This window comes from Eurosta solidaginis, unplaced genomic scaffold, assembly GCF_040869045.1.
Source record: "Eurosta solidaginis isolate ZX-2024a unplaced genomic scaffold, ASM4086904v1 ctg00001046.1, whole genome shotgun sequence".
Lineage (NCBI taxonomy): Eukaryota > Metazoa > Arthropoda > Insecta > Diptera > Tephritidae > Eurosta > Eurosta solidaginis.
In genome coordinates, this window is record NW_027136889.1 from 94,850 (window position 1) to 107,753 (window position 12,904).

Genomic DNA, 12,904 nt, shown 5'->3' on the forward strand with positions numbered 1-12,904 from the left:
TTTTGTTCAGGTTTTTATAAATTTTCACTCACGCGAACGTATCTAACAAGAACATCCTTTTTTAATGTTGATGTTTCCGACAACATAAAAATTTGAGTTGTTTTGGAATCGTTTCAACCTAAAGTGTTACGAAAATTAAACTTGCCGAATTACATGTAAAGTTACTTCAGTGGTGAATTACCTTCCTGCGATTTGTGTCTTTACTTTTCTATATCTTACAAGTTCTCTACTTAAAATGTTATGTCAAACATTTATACTAAAAGGTTTGTTCGAAACAATCAAGTGTGGCAACTACATGCGAGATAAGAATGAGCTGAGCTGCAACTGAAAGAATTGAGAAACAGTTTTGTGACTACTATTTTCATTTCTATTTGCAAAGCGAAGTTCAAAACTATAAATTAAATAAATTATAAAATATAAAATTTGGTGAAAGTGTGTTTAATAAAACAAAATAATAAAGTGTATAATGTTTAATGTGTGCCAACATATTTGATATGCGGCCAATTGAAGTTCGGTTAGTAAGTCCCACCGTAGTGTGATCGTAGCGGCCTCCGCCTACCACACCGAATGCCCTGGGTTCACGCCCCGGGCAAAGCAACATCAAAATTTTAGAAATAAGGTTTTTCAATTAGAATACAATTTTTCTAACCGGAGTCGCCCCTCGGCAGTGTTTGGCAAGAACTCCGAGTGTATTTCTGCTATGAAAAGCTCTCAGTGAAAACTCATCTGCCTCGCAGATGCCGTTCGGACTCGGCATAAAACAAGTAGGTCCCGGCCCGCCAATTTGTAGGAAAAATTAAAAAGGAGCACGACGCAAATTAGAGGAGAAGCTCGGCTTTAGATTTCTTCGGAGTTTATCGCGCCTTACATTAATTTTTTTTTGTCGCACCAATTTTTTTTTGTTCATTTGACTACTAAAAAGGTCAATTACGAATCAAAGATTTGTGCGCAGTTGATTCAACATCTTGTTGCGATGGATAAAAATTGACAGAAATTTCGGTTGAATTGACCCGTATTTCTGCTGATTTTACTAGTATTCTTTTTCAGTGTACTAAGTCCGTATGAATTTTCTTTCTTTACGGCAAAACAAGACACACATTTTGCACTGGTGTTGAAAAATTTTGATTTGCATTTCATTTCAAATATTTTGCTCACAAGAATTAATTTTCAACTCGTAAATGTCAACAAAATTGTAATTATTGGGACTAACGTCCAACCTACTTCCAACACATTAGAAATATGCAGATATTAACAAAAACCAAAATATACCAATCTTTCTTACCGCTATAAAAAACTTTTACATACACATTTACTTTTTTACACAATTTTCTTTTTTTTTAGGCTTTTTGTAAAAAGCAAGCCCATTTGTTTGGCTACTCCCTTTTGACCTGAAATCACTTGAGGATATCAAACCGAAATCGTTTTTATGAGCTCATATTTTCAGTTGACAGATGAAAAGAGTTATCATTTGTGCATGGTCTGCCAACATTAAAGGAAAATAATAAAAAGAAAACGCTGCAATTTAAACAATGAAAACGAGAAGCCTAACAAAGCCAACAATAAAACAAATTGTCAACAACAATAAGACTGTCGCGATTGAAATGAAAACAATAGCAAACAGCAAATTGTAATTGTAACAGCAGTGACAGAAGCAATATTGCAAACTTTTATGTATACATTGGTCGATATGAATACTGTCGAAGACATAAAAACAAGACAGACGGGATCTTAATGTGCATTGACTAGATGGTAAAGAATTAACTTAATAAATTAGGTTTAATAATGACTAGTTTCCAAAATAACTTTCTTAATTTGATATGAGTTTGGAGTATTTTCGATGGCAATACTGAAAAATCCCCCTTTGCTATCAATAAGCAAAAGCAAATTATGAATTTCGGTGAATGTGACATGTGTTATCGATATTAGAGTAACCACCTAGCAATAAATACAACATTTTTCCACGCCCAGAAAACACAACACATTGCGGAAGGCTTCAGGATATTATATGTTATTTCCAATTGCTTTGTTTATGTGCAGGGACCTGCTTATTTGGAACCCAAAGCTATAAATAAAGTTTTGGTCATAAAGAGCGAGATTCGTGCTATTAGCGAGCTTTGGGCATTACTACTCGTAGTGCTTTTGTTTAGCTATATTTTATAAAAATAATTTGTTAAAAAAAACGATTGTGAGCACACAAAGAAATCTATTTGTACTATGGCACTATTGTGAATATTCGATTAGAACTAACACTGCATTAACGGCAGTTGCTAACATTCGCCAGATGACAGCGCAAGCGCATGTAAATTTTTATTGATAGAAGGTTGATTGGTGGCGCATCTGATATCTGTTGATATTTGATATGAGACTATTATATTTGTTGCGTAATATGCGCACAGGTCCGTATAGTTATTATAAATTTCTACAGGAACGATAACATATATGAAGAATTTCAAACCTAAACGTAATATTTGAGTTATAAATGGGATTTAACTTTACTTTCTAAAATCTATGAGAAGTGAAAAAGCAGCAAATTAAGCCATTCCGAAGAATACGTTTCAAATCGCAATATTTTCATATAATCTTTACATTTTTTTAGTTGAAAATATGTGAAGTACAGGTATAATCCTTGAGGACGATTTGATGATTACTTTAATGGTACTTAAGGCGTATACCAGTACTACACAACTGTTCATTATACATTAGAAAAATGTGTTCGAATTTAACCTACAATGTCCTAGGCCAGGACCACTTACTTCTACTTCTTAAGATTACTACATGGAACACCCAGGGATGAGAACTTTCCGAAAAATTACAAAAAATTACTTAATAGACCACATACAATTAAAGCTAGAGCTAAGCCACGTACTTCATATTGGAGCACTAATATGATGAAAATGGTATACCTGACCCAACTCTTTCTTGAAAGGTCGCTTAAATAATGGCATCCGACTTTTTTATCAATAAAATGCAAATACTATTCACGCCAATAAATTTCAAACCAAATTGCAATAAATAAGTTTTTTTAGGTCAAAATGCAATTATTACAAACAATTATGTGTCTTAATTTCAAATCTAGTTTTCTCATATGTAAATGTGATTTTTTGGCCTGTATATTTGTTCTATGATAACTGCTTCAATGTCAGAACCATTTTTTGAAAATGCGCCTCTACTTACGACTTAGCACTTTCTCTCATGTATTTAGGAACTTGGTACAAGTCAGTGAGAGGGAGATACGGCTCACGTTAGACCTGTCGTTAGCGGCGTAGCCCATTATGACAAATATCGATAAGCCGAATGACAAGTGAAATAGATAATTGATCTTTTGTCCAAAATATGGAAATATGGTTTAATATTTCTCGAAGGCCTGCAAGAGGACTGCGCCCACTATATATAATACTAGTAGATTTATGACAAACACACGAGGCCCGAACTATGTAAAAGGAAGCTGACTTCGTAATTATTTGGAGCTTTTCGGCCGATAAAATAAAGACAAAACACAAGGTTTTTCTTTTCCTCCTACGCGTTTCGATGAAATTTTTTCATCTTCATCAGGGAGAACTCAATGTATAACATTTCAAATTTTAACATTTAAATATAAATAAACAAAACTTTATATTTTATCTACTTCATGTTTCCTGCTTCGCCCATAGGCTGACTTCATATGCATCATTTTCCGTATACCTATACGGTGCTAAAATTTAGGTGGATGCAATGAAACACAGGAAGTACCGAACCCCCTCACCTCAGTCCCACGCAGAGGGGCTCTTCAAATTAAGTCAGTTTACCGCATGTCATTAGCATATGAATACCGTAGAATCGTAACTGGCAACAAGACGGAAGAAGCAGCACTGCAGGAAAGGGGACCATATAAGTACTTCCCTAACTGAGGCCGAGGTTGAAGCGTCCACACGGAGAGGTCCACCTCTACCTTACTCAATTCTAAACGGGACTAAACTCTCTGTACTGCACTAATACACCGATAAACGTCCAACCTTCTCCGTATGCGAACACTTCTCCCAAAAACCATATATTTAAAGAATATTCTTCTCAGCAAACAGAAAGATGGATTCCTAGGTCACTAGCGTATTAGTAGCCATAGAATTCACCTTGCGCACCACACCCTTATCCTGAGTAATGTTAAATGCGGCCCCGGAGTTTCTCGGGTCGTGTAAGGTTAAGTTTAAGCGGATAGCTTTTAAATAAGGAAGGGAATCAACTTTTTTTTTAAATATATATAATGATAACTTAAAAAAGCAAGACAAATTAAAAATAAGTAAAAAGCCGTTCTTTGATAAGAAACTACTATGTAGGTTTGTATTATATACAAAAAAAGCTCCCCCCTGGAACCGCGCATGCAATGAGACGCCTCTTTTCTGGGTTAACTGGCGCCGATTGGTCACACCAAGGGAATTTGAATCGTTTTTCACCTGGTCCTGCAATCGGAGTGGGGCCCGCCGTTTCCGTCTTCTCTCGTAGGCGGATTCCGATAAAAATAATTTCTTTACATAACATGGCCAATCAAACGTAGCCGCTGCATTTTGATTTGCTGGACTATGTTGATGCCTGCGTAAAGCTCGTACGGCTCATCATTAAATCCTCTACGGCATACTCCATCACTAACGCGTAGGGGTCCGAAAACCTGTCGAAGGACTTTTATATCGAACACTCGCAGAGCCGATTTATGTGATGTTGTCATGGTCCATGCTTCCGCACCATATAGCAGAATGGGTACGTTAAGTGACTTGCAGAGTATAATTTTCGTTTGCCGAGAGAGGAGTTAACTTTTAATTCGCCTACCAAGTCCAAGGTAGTATTTATTGGCAAGAGTGATTCTTCGCTGGATTTCAGAGTTCATGTTGTTGTTTGTATTATTGCTGGTTCCCATATAAACTAAATCTTTTACCATTTCCAAGTTATTGCTTTCAACAAAAGCGTGATTGCCAAGGCGCAGGCTCTTAGTTCTCTATTCTTCCTTCTTCCGATATCTATTGTCTATAGGACTTTTAAAGCGAATCAAAATTTGAGTCTGTCTACCTGTTTACTTCCATTCATGCACATATACAAACAGCATCATATACTTATTCCTGCGCTTCCAACCATCATCTGTACGTATGTGTTTTTATGCACTCGTGTATGTAAGTTTGCGTGATGATAGATCTCTAAGCGCCATCAAAGTTGTCTCGCATTCATCATCAGCTGTCGCGCCTACTCATACATATATTTTCTTACTTCATCTGTATTAGTGCAGTCGCATATCGGAACACTCCTACCACTCAAAGCAATTTAGGGAACTTTAGCATGAATAGCACAAAATGTCATTCTCTCAACGGACATTTTGTCATCCACTGAGCCGTTTAAGAGCTGCATTGCTGCGGCATACAAATATTGTTTGTCTTCATTGACAGTCATTTCATTTAGTACTCTAGAGTCTCTACTCTATTTCGTTGAATATTTAAACAACTTGGAATAACATTATTTTGAGTTATTGATATCGACGAAATAAATTTTTTGCGGAAGTTTTGAAGGACAGCTTTGGCATAGGATTTTTGTAATGCAATCAAAGATTTTCCACCGGCTGAGCAGTCGGCTGATGTTATCTACATTCCGAGTATATAACTTGGGGAATTAGTTAAAAATGTAAGACCGATAATTCAAGAGCTATATAGTGGCTTAGATGTACGGCTACTCTGTCACTGCCGTGTCATAAAAGGTAGCGCAAAATTAAAGCATTACAATGAGTTCAATTTTAGATATAATAGGGTAATTCGATGAAGTTACACTAAGCTCTACTGTGAGCAGTTAACCAATTAAATATCCGATAAGCCGAAAAGCTATTTACTTATTTAAGAGTGATGGGGACCGGTAGAATAAGTCGAGTAATCCTCAACTTGGTCCTAATATTTTCGAGCGGTTGAGCAATTGAAGCTGACTTTAACAACGTTCAAGCGGAGGCCATCTACAGGGCATTTCACGACAGAGCAACCAATACTATTCTGTTGCATGGCTCGATTTTGTGCTCAGAAGTATTCAGCGCAACAATACGAGTTGGCTCAGTATATAAATGGCAACCATGGTTACATGGATACCGGTGGTTACAGAAACCTTCAGGGTGAAAAAACGCGGGTAGTTGCATACCACAAAGATTAGCCAGTTCATGGAAATAGAACTTTGCGACATTCCAAAAAATCGCCCTTTACTTATTGAGGCTAAACGCCACAACGATAGCTCTGTATTTAAAAAAAAAAATACTCTCGACTCCAGCTTAGCTGGAAAAAGGACGTTTAGGTGAGAACAAAATAGCTCTGATAGCATACTACATCTGTATATAGGCTTTCGGAAGAAACTGGGAACTATCAACTCATATCAACCATGGCATGTACAACACAGTCATTCGACAAATACCACCAGACATGAACTCTGGTGGAACACGATAGACAAAAAAAGCAATCAACAGAGGCATAGCAAGGTGCAAATTCGAGTTCACCTGGGAATGTCAGGTGCAGTAAGCAGCGCATGTTGTTGTTGTTGCAGAAACGACAAAGACGCTCCCCGAAGGTTTTGGGCAGTGTTATCAATGTTGACCAACATGGTTACATGAGGAACTTGATGTACCAGAGCCTCGCCCTCTCTGAAGCTATAAAGCTTTGTTTTGCGCTTGTCATGAGGCTTTCATATCATCCGATTACGGGCACGTGATGATATTAGATAACATGGCAAGGGGACGCTTAAACGGGATCATAACTGAGCTAGCGTCTGACACTGACCATATTAGGAATTTTGCTGACTTTCAGGTGCAGAACATAAGATATCATACAAGGTAAGAATAGTCGGGAGTTCTAGACAGTTGTAGGGACATTATAGTGTAAATAGACGGCTCGAAAAAAAGGAATTGAAGCTAGAATAAATCCAAAGCATATTCAGTTAAATCAGCCACATTGGCTTATGCAGCCTCTTCCAAGCGAATTTTTATGGCACAGAAAGAGCAGCCAGACTGCTCCAGAATAGTACGGTCCCAGAGAATTTTGTAACGATATTTATCGACAGTCAGGTCACCTAAAAGCATTAAAATCCAACTTAAAAAAGTCTGATATCGTGCGCAGGTGTTGAGCATTGCGTGTCCATAAGACATCTCAACGCATTTTCTGCATACCTGGGCACAGCTATATTGAAGGAAATGAATTTGTAGATGGTCAGAAAAAGTTCCGAAATGAACTTAGGTAGGGTAGATAGCTCCATACGACCACCGCTGGATGATATCCTGAGAAAAATCGAAGAATATGAAATAAGGGCAACGGACTTGCTGTGGAACAACCGGGATTATTGCTAGGTCTAAAGATCCGTATGGCCATGTTTGGATAGAAAAGGAACCAACTCCCTTCTCAAAGCTTCAGTGATAGTACTTAGGGGTGTTATGTTGTTGTTGTAGTGATAGGGACACTCTCCGAAGGCCTTAGGGAGTGTTATCTATATTCACCGTCCTTTGCCGGATGCAGATCCGGTACGTTTCGGTAACAAGCACCATAAAGGTACTAGCCCGACCTTCTCGGTAACGCATGCAACCTTTTAGGCCAACACGCCCTCCCACCCCCTAGTTCCGTAAGGAATTCGGGGTAGCCAGAGCCTCGGCTGTTAATGATACAGAATTCGCCACGGGTAGATGAGGTTGACAATTGGGTTGAAGAAGCTATATATTGCACCTTGCATCAATTTGGTATTTTATTCACCTCTTACGACAGGCATACCTACCGCGGGTATATTCCAAGTCCCCTAACCCGCTGGGGCTTATGGATGTTATCGTAGGTCGTTGTGTTTTGGCGTTGATACACCGACGGTGGCGCAAAAAGCTCCCTCTTCAGAAACTGGCAGAATGAGGAGGATGCCCAGGACGTATAAAATATCGGAGTGCACAGATTTTCGACAGCAATGAGTTAGCAATGGGGATCTTTCGTTTCTTCTACTAGGTAGTACTCTGGCTGGACGAATGTGCCGCCACACGGTGCTCACTCCAAGTGGAAGTGTGAGAAGTTCTCATGCACTTCCATTCAACCTAACATAACCCTGCCCCAAAAACTTAATTTTCCTTCACAAGAGAGTTAAAGTCATCAAAGAAAAACTGTATGACTAGTTGTGGAGGAAAAAAATTCAAGTATTACTGTTTGCTCCTCCAACACAAGCAGCGCAAAATACAGGATTGGGTATGATGTGTGCTTATTCAGGAGTTTAAGCAAACACCATCACCCTCTACGTACCTTAGAATATCATGCCTGCCTGTACTTCAATATTTCTTTGCTGCACCAAATTCACTGCTAATATTCCTGTTAAATTATTTAATATCACTGTTTGAGCAAAGAGCAAGTAAAATTTTGTCTGAGTAGGAAGGAGTGCAAAAAATTGCATAATTTCGCTTCAAAATAGCGGTAAATTTGACTTCCTGCGCTGGAATCACCATCACATCCGCCAATGAAACTCGATATACTAGTGATAAGCTAACACCGATTAAAGTTTGTTGCGGATAGTGAAAATTAAATTTAATTGGCTGCAGTTAACTTGGAAAAACACAATAGAAAATTTTGGTTGAATTTATTTCGCTAGCGAAATTTGGAGAATTTACAAAATTTGTGAACTTTTAAGTTAGTAACTTACATACATTGAAACATGAAAGACAGGTTTGTGAGACAATTTTATTTCGCCTAAATCGAACAAAATTTTTGCTTTTAATAACATTTGTTCTCAAGATTTTATGCGATGCGATTGAACATTTATATGCATGTATGTATATTTGAAAACAAATTTCTTCGGAAGGCTTATAAGGTAATCCAAGCTATCCCCATTCATCAATAGGTCCGTCAGCCGTTTGCCGAACGATTTTCAAAATTATGTCTACAAATTGCGCATTGTAATGGGATCTTATTGGAAATGAGGGACCCCGATATAAGTATAATGTAACGAATTTTGGGTATTTCTGATTACTATGCAACTTCTGCTAACGTTCGAACCGCTGAACTGTCGAATAAATAACTCCAATATACAGTTTTGCAAAATGGTCTTTATTAGACTACTTTGGGCGTAGTACTTCACAACTATACTTCACTACACAACTAGTACCGTGTTTAAATTAAACTGATTAGTTATTCCGCAGCTTGCGCTGCTTTTATACTCTCCGTTACCTCGCTCGTATATTTCTCATTAGGTCTAGATATTTCACGCACATGACTTCTAGAACAGTTGTATCTCATACTTGGTTATTTAGCTATGTACATATATATCTGTAGTTTATTCTTTTCTTCTAGCCATATAAGTGTGTATGCGTGGGTAACAACTTCTGCCTTTAGCTGACGGCTACATATGTGTTGCTGCTTGCTTTAATGTGTACATGTACATACTTGCTTGCTGTTTATTTGTTGCTATTATTTACTAATAGCATAGTTATGCAAATGTTCGCCACAATAAGTTTAGTCAATCCACCTACATATGTGAAGTTCAAGTAGAGCCGAAAAAGTTTCACAAAATAGGGCTTTTTAGGGAAGCTTAAAAGTTAACTAGAAGCACTGTGACTCATTATATAAAAAAAAATGTAAGGCGCAACAACCTTCGAAGAGACATTAGGGCGAGCTTCTCTTCCCATTTGCGTTGAAATAAATTTTTCCTACAAATTGGCGGGACGGAACTTACTTGTTTTATTCCGACTCCGAATGGCATCTGCAGGGCAGATGAGTTTTCACCGAGAAGCCTTTCATGGCAGAAATACACTCGGAGTGCTTGCCAATCACTGCCGAGGTAGACCCCGCGGCAGCCGTGAAATCCTATTAAATAGTTACGACAAAGTTAATAGTATGAGTTTTGCTACAGATATGCCTGTCATAGGAAGCGACGAGAATATCCAACTGACTCAAGGGGTTATGTAGCGTCACCTTTTCAAGGGGGAGCGCCAATATCAACCTCAGCTACCCGTGGTGAATCTTGCCGAAGCTCTGGTGTGTTCATGTTTCTCATGGAATTAGTTGGTGGAATATTTGTAATGATTGAAGATTAATAATTTAACTTAAATCTTCTGCGTTTCGAGATTTATTTTTGTATGATAAAACTTGTAAAATTTAACGTTAAATCTTCTCAGATGCCTAAATCACGAATAAAGCTCTAAGTGGAGATATGTTATTACGATTAGAAAATTAGTTCAGATATAATTCTTAGGAATGCAATATTGAAATATTTTGTATCACATTACCTTTAAACTTTTTGTAAAACAAATTAATTTAAATTATTTCTCCCGAAATTACAGCAATTTCGTATCAACACATTTCCTCTTACAGTAAAACTTTATAAGTGAAATATCATTGATTCAAAACTATTTTTTGCTAACTTATAGCTTATTATTCTAGTCTACGACCCTTTTAAAAATCTTTTATATAAAAGTGGGAGTGATCTTTGACCGATCTCGTCCATTTTTTCTAGAAATGTTTTCTGCTGTAAGGAAAATATGTGCACCCAATTTTGTTACGTTATGTAAATTTTTCTTCGAGTGATGGCTCCCGAAACATAGAAAATTGCTTAGTCATAAAAGAAGCAGGGGTACGGCCATTTTTTAAAATGTGATATTTTTCCTATTTATTGTTATAAATCCACTTCGGAAATGAAATACCATTGATATAAAGCTCTTATTTGCAAAGATGTAGCTTAGTTTATTCGTCCACGAACCTTTAAAAAATCTTTTTTATAAAAGTGGGCATGGTCCTTAACCTATTACGTTGATTTTTCTTCAAAGCATTTCTTATAGTAAAGGGAAACTCTCTGCTGAATTTTGTTATGATAGGTTTAACGATTTCTGATTTATGATTAATAATATTTGTAAAATTGATTTTATAACAAGTGGGCGGTGCCACGCCGTATTAACGGTGTATTATTTACTAAATGATCAGTTTTTTTGTGTTTTTCAAAATGTTATATATATAAAAAGTGGGCGTGGTTATCATCCGATTTCACTCATTTTCAATACCAATACCAAATTTGGTGAAGATATCTCAACATATACTCAAGTTATCGTGTTAACGGACAGACGGACGGACAAGGCTCAATCAATTTTTTTCTTCGATACTGATAGTTTTGAAGTCTGGAAGCCTGTATCTAACTCGATTCCTTTATACCTGCAAAACCAATCGTTATCCAATTAAAGTTAATTTATACTCTGTGTGCAAAGCACGCTGAGTATAAAAATTCGAAATTTGTTAACTCAATTTTCCAGAAGAATAGGGAAACGCCTTTTGCAATACTTTAATGTACGTAGCACATAAAATGTTTTTCAGTTGATTGCCGAGATGTGCTTTGTAATGATAAGAATACTTCGGTATAAATACAGCTTTCAATAGATAGATATATCTTGGAACAAAACAGCGATGAACTAGTACATTCGCAATGTTCAGAAAACGCGATAAACTGACTACCTTTTCCATATGCACCAATACAAATAACATTTTTTACAAGTATTAATAAATCGAGTATACCGTTCGGTTGGAATTGAATTGGGAAGCCCCGACGTATTCATAATTTCGAAATTTCAGATTTTTGAGTGAGATCCCTATTCATATGAATATCACCGACATCAAAATTATCAGCGGCAGAAGGGAAACCGAATTAATAATGTCGAAGAAGTAAACCTAAGGTAAATTGCATATATCTGGGTATGGAATATTGGAAATTGTCTTAATCGGGCAATAGCCCCCTCCACATTTTCGATATAAAAAATTTTTTATAAATATTTACCTTTTGATTCAACTAATCTTGAACTCTACGGCCTACTTGCAGAACGACCAGTTAACTTTTTAATTCGGAGTTAACCTGACTTGAGGGGTAAATTCGCACAATTTAGGCAAATTGTTTAAATTAACTCTAAGTAGAACAAGGAAGGCTAACTTCGACTGTAACCGAACACTACATACTCAGCTGCCAAATTACAGCTTGCAAAACTTTTAAATTACCTTCTTTTAGAAGTGGGCGGTACCACGCTCATTGCCCAAAATTTTACTAATTTTCTATTCTGCATCATAAGATCAACAACCCACCTACCAACTTCCATCGCTTTAACCGTCTTTGGTAATGAATTATCGCACTTTTTCGTTTTTTCGAAATTTTCGATATCGAAAAAGTGGGCGTGGTTATAGTCCAATTTCGTTCATTTTAAATAGCGGTCTGAGATGAGTGCCCAGGAACTTTCGTACCAAATTTCGATAAGATACCTCAAAATTTACTCAAGTTATCGTGTTAACGGACAGACGGACGGACGGGGTTGGCTTAAAGAATTTCTTTTTTAGCCCAGGTCATTTTGATATATATAAGTCTATATCTATCTCGATTAGTTTACGCCGATATGGGGTACCGTTATGCGAACAAAATGAATATACTCTGTCAGACCTGTTCAGCTGATTATAAAAATAACTTGTGGTGCTCCTAGTGGGCCTAAAAACAATAAATTCAAAAAATTAAAAAAATAATAATAATAATAAAACAAGTAAGGAAGGCTAAGTTCGGGTGTAACCGAACATTACATACTCAGCTGAGAGCTTTGGAGACAAAATAAGGGAAAATTACCATGTAGGAAACTGAACCAAGGGTAACCCTGGAATGTGTTTGTATGACATGGGTATCAAATGGAAGGTGTTAATGATTATTTTAAAAGGGCGTGGGCTTTAGTTCTATATGTGAACGCCTTTTCGAGATATTGCCATAAAGGTGGACCAGGGGTGACTCTAGAATGTGTTTGTACGATATGGGTATCAAATGAAAGGTGTTAATGAGTTTTTTAAAAGGGAGTGATCCTTAGTTCCATAGGTGGACGCCGTTTCGAGACATCGCCATAAAGGTGGACCAGCGGTGACTCTAGAGTGTGTTTGTAAAATATGGGTATCAAATG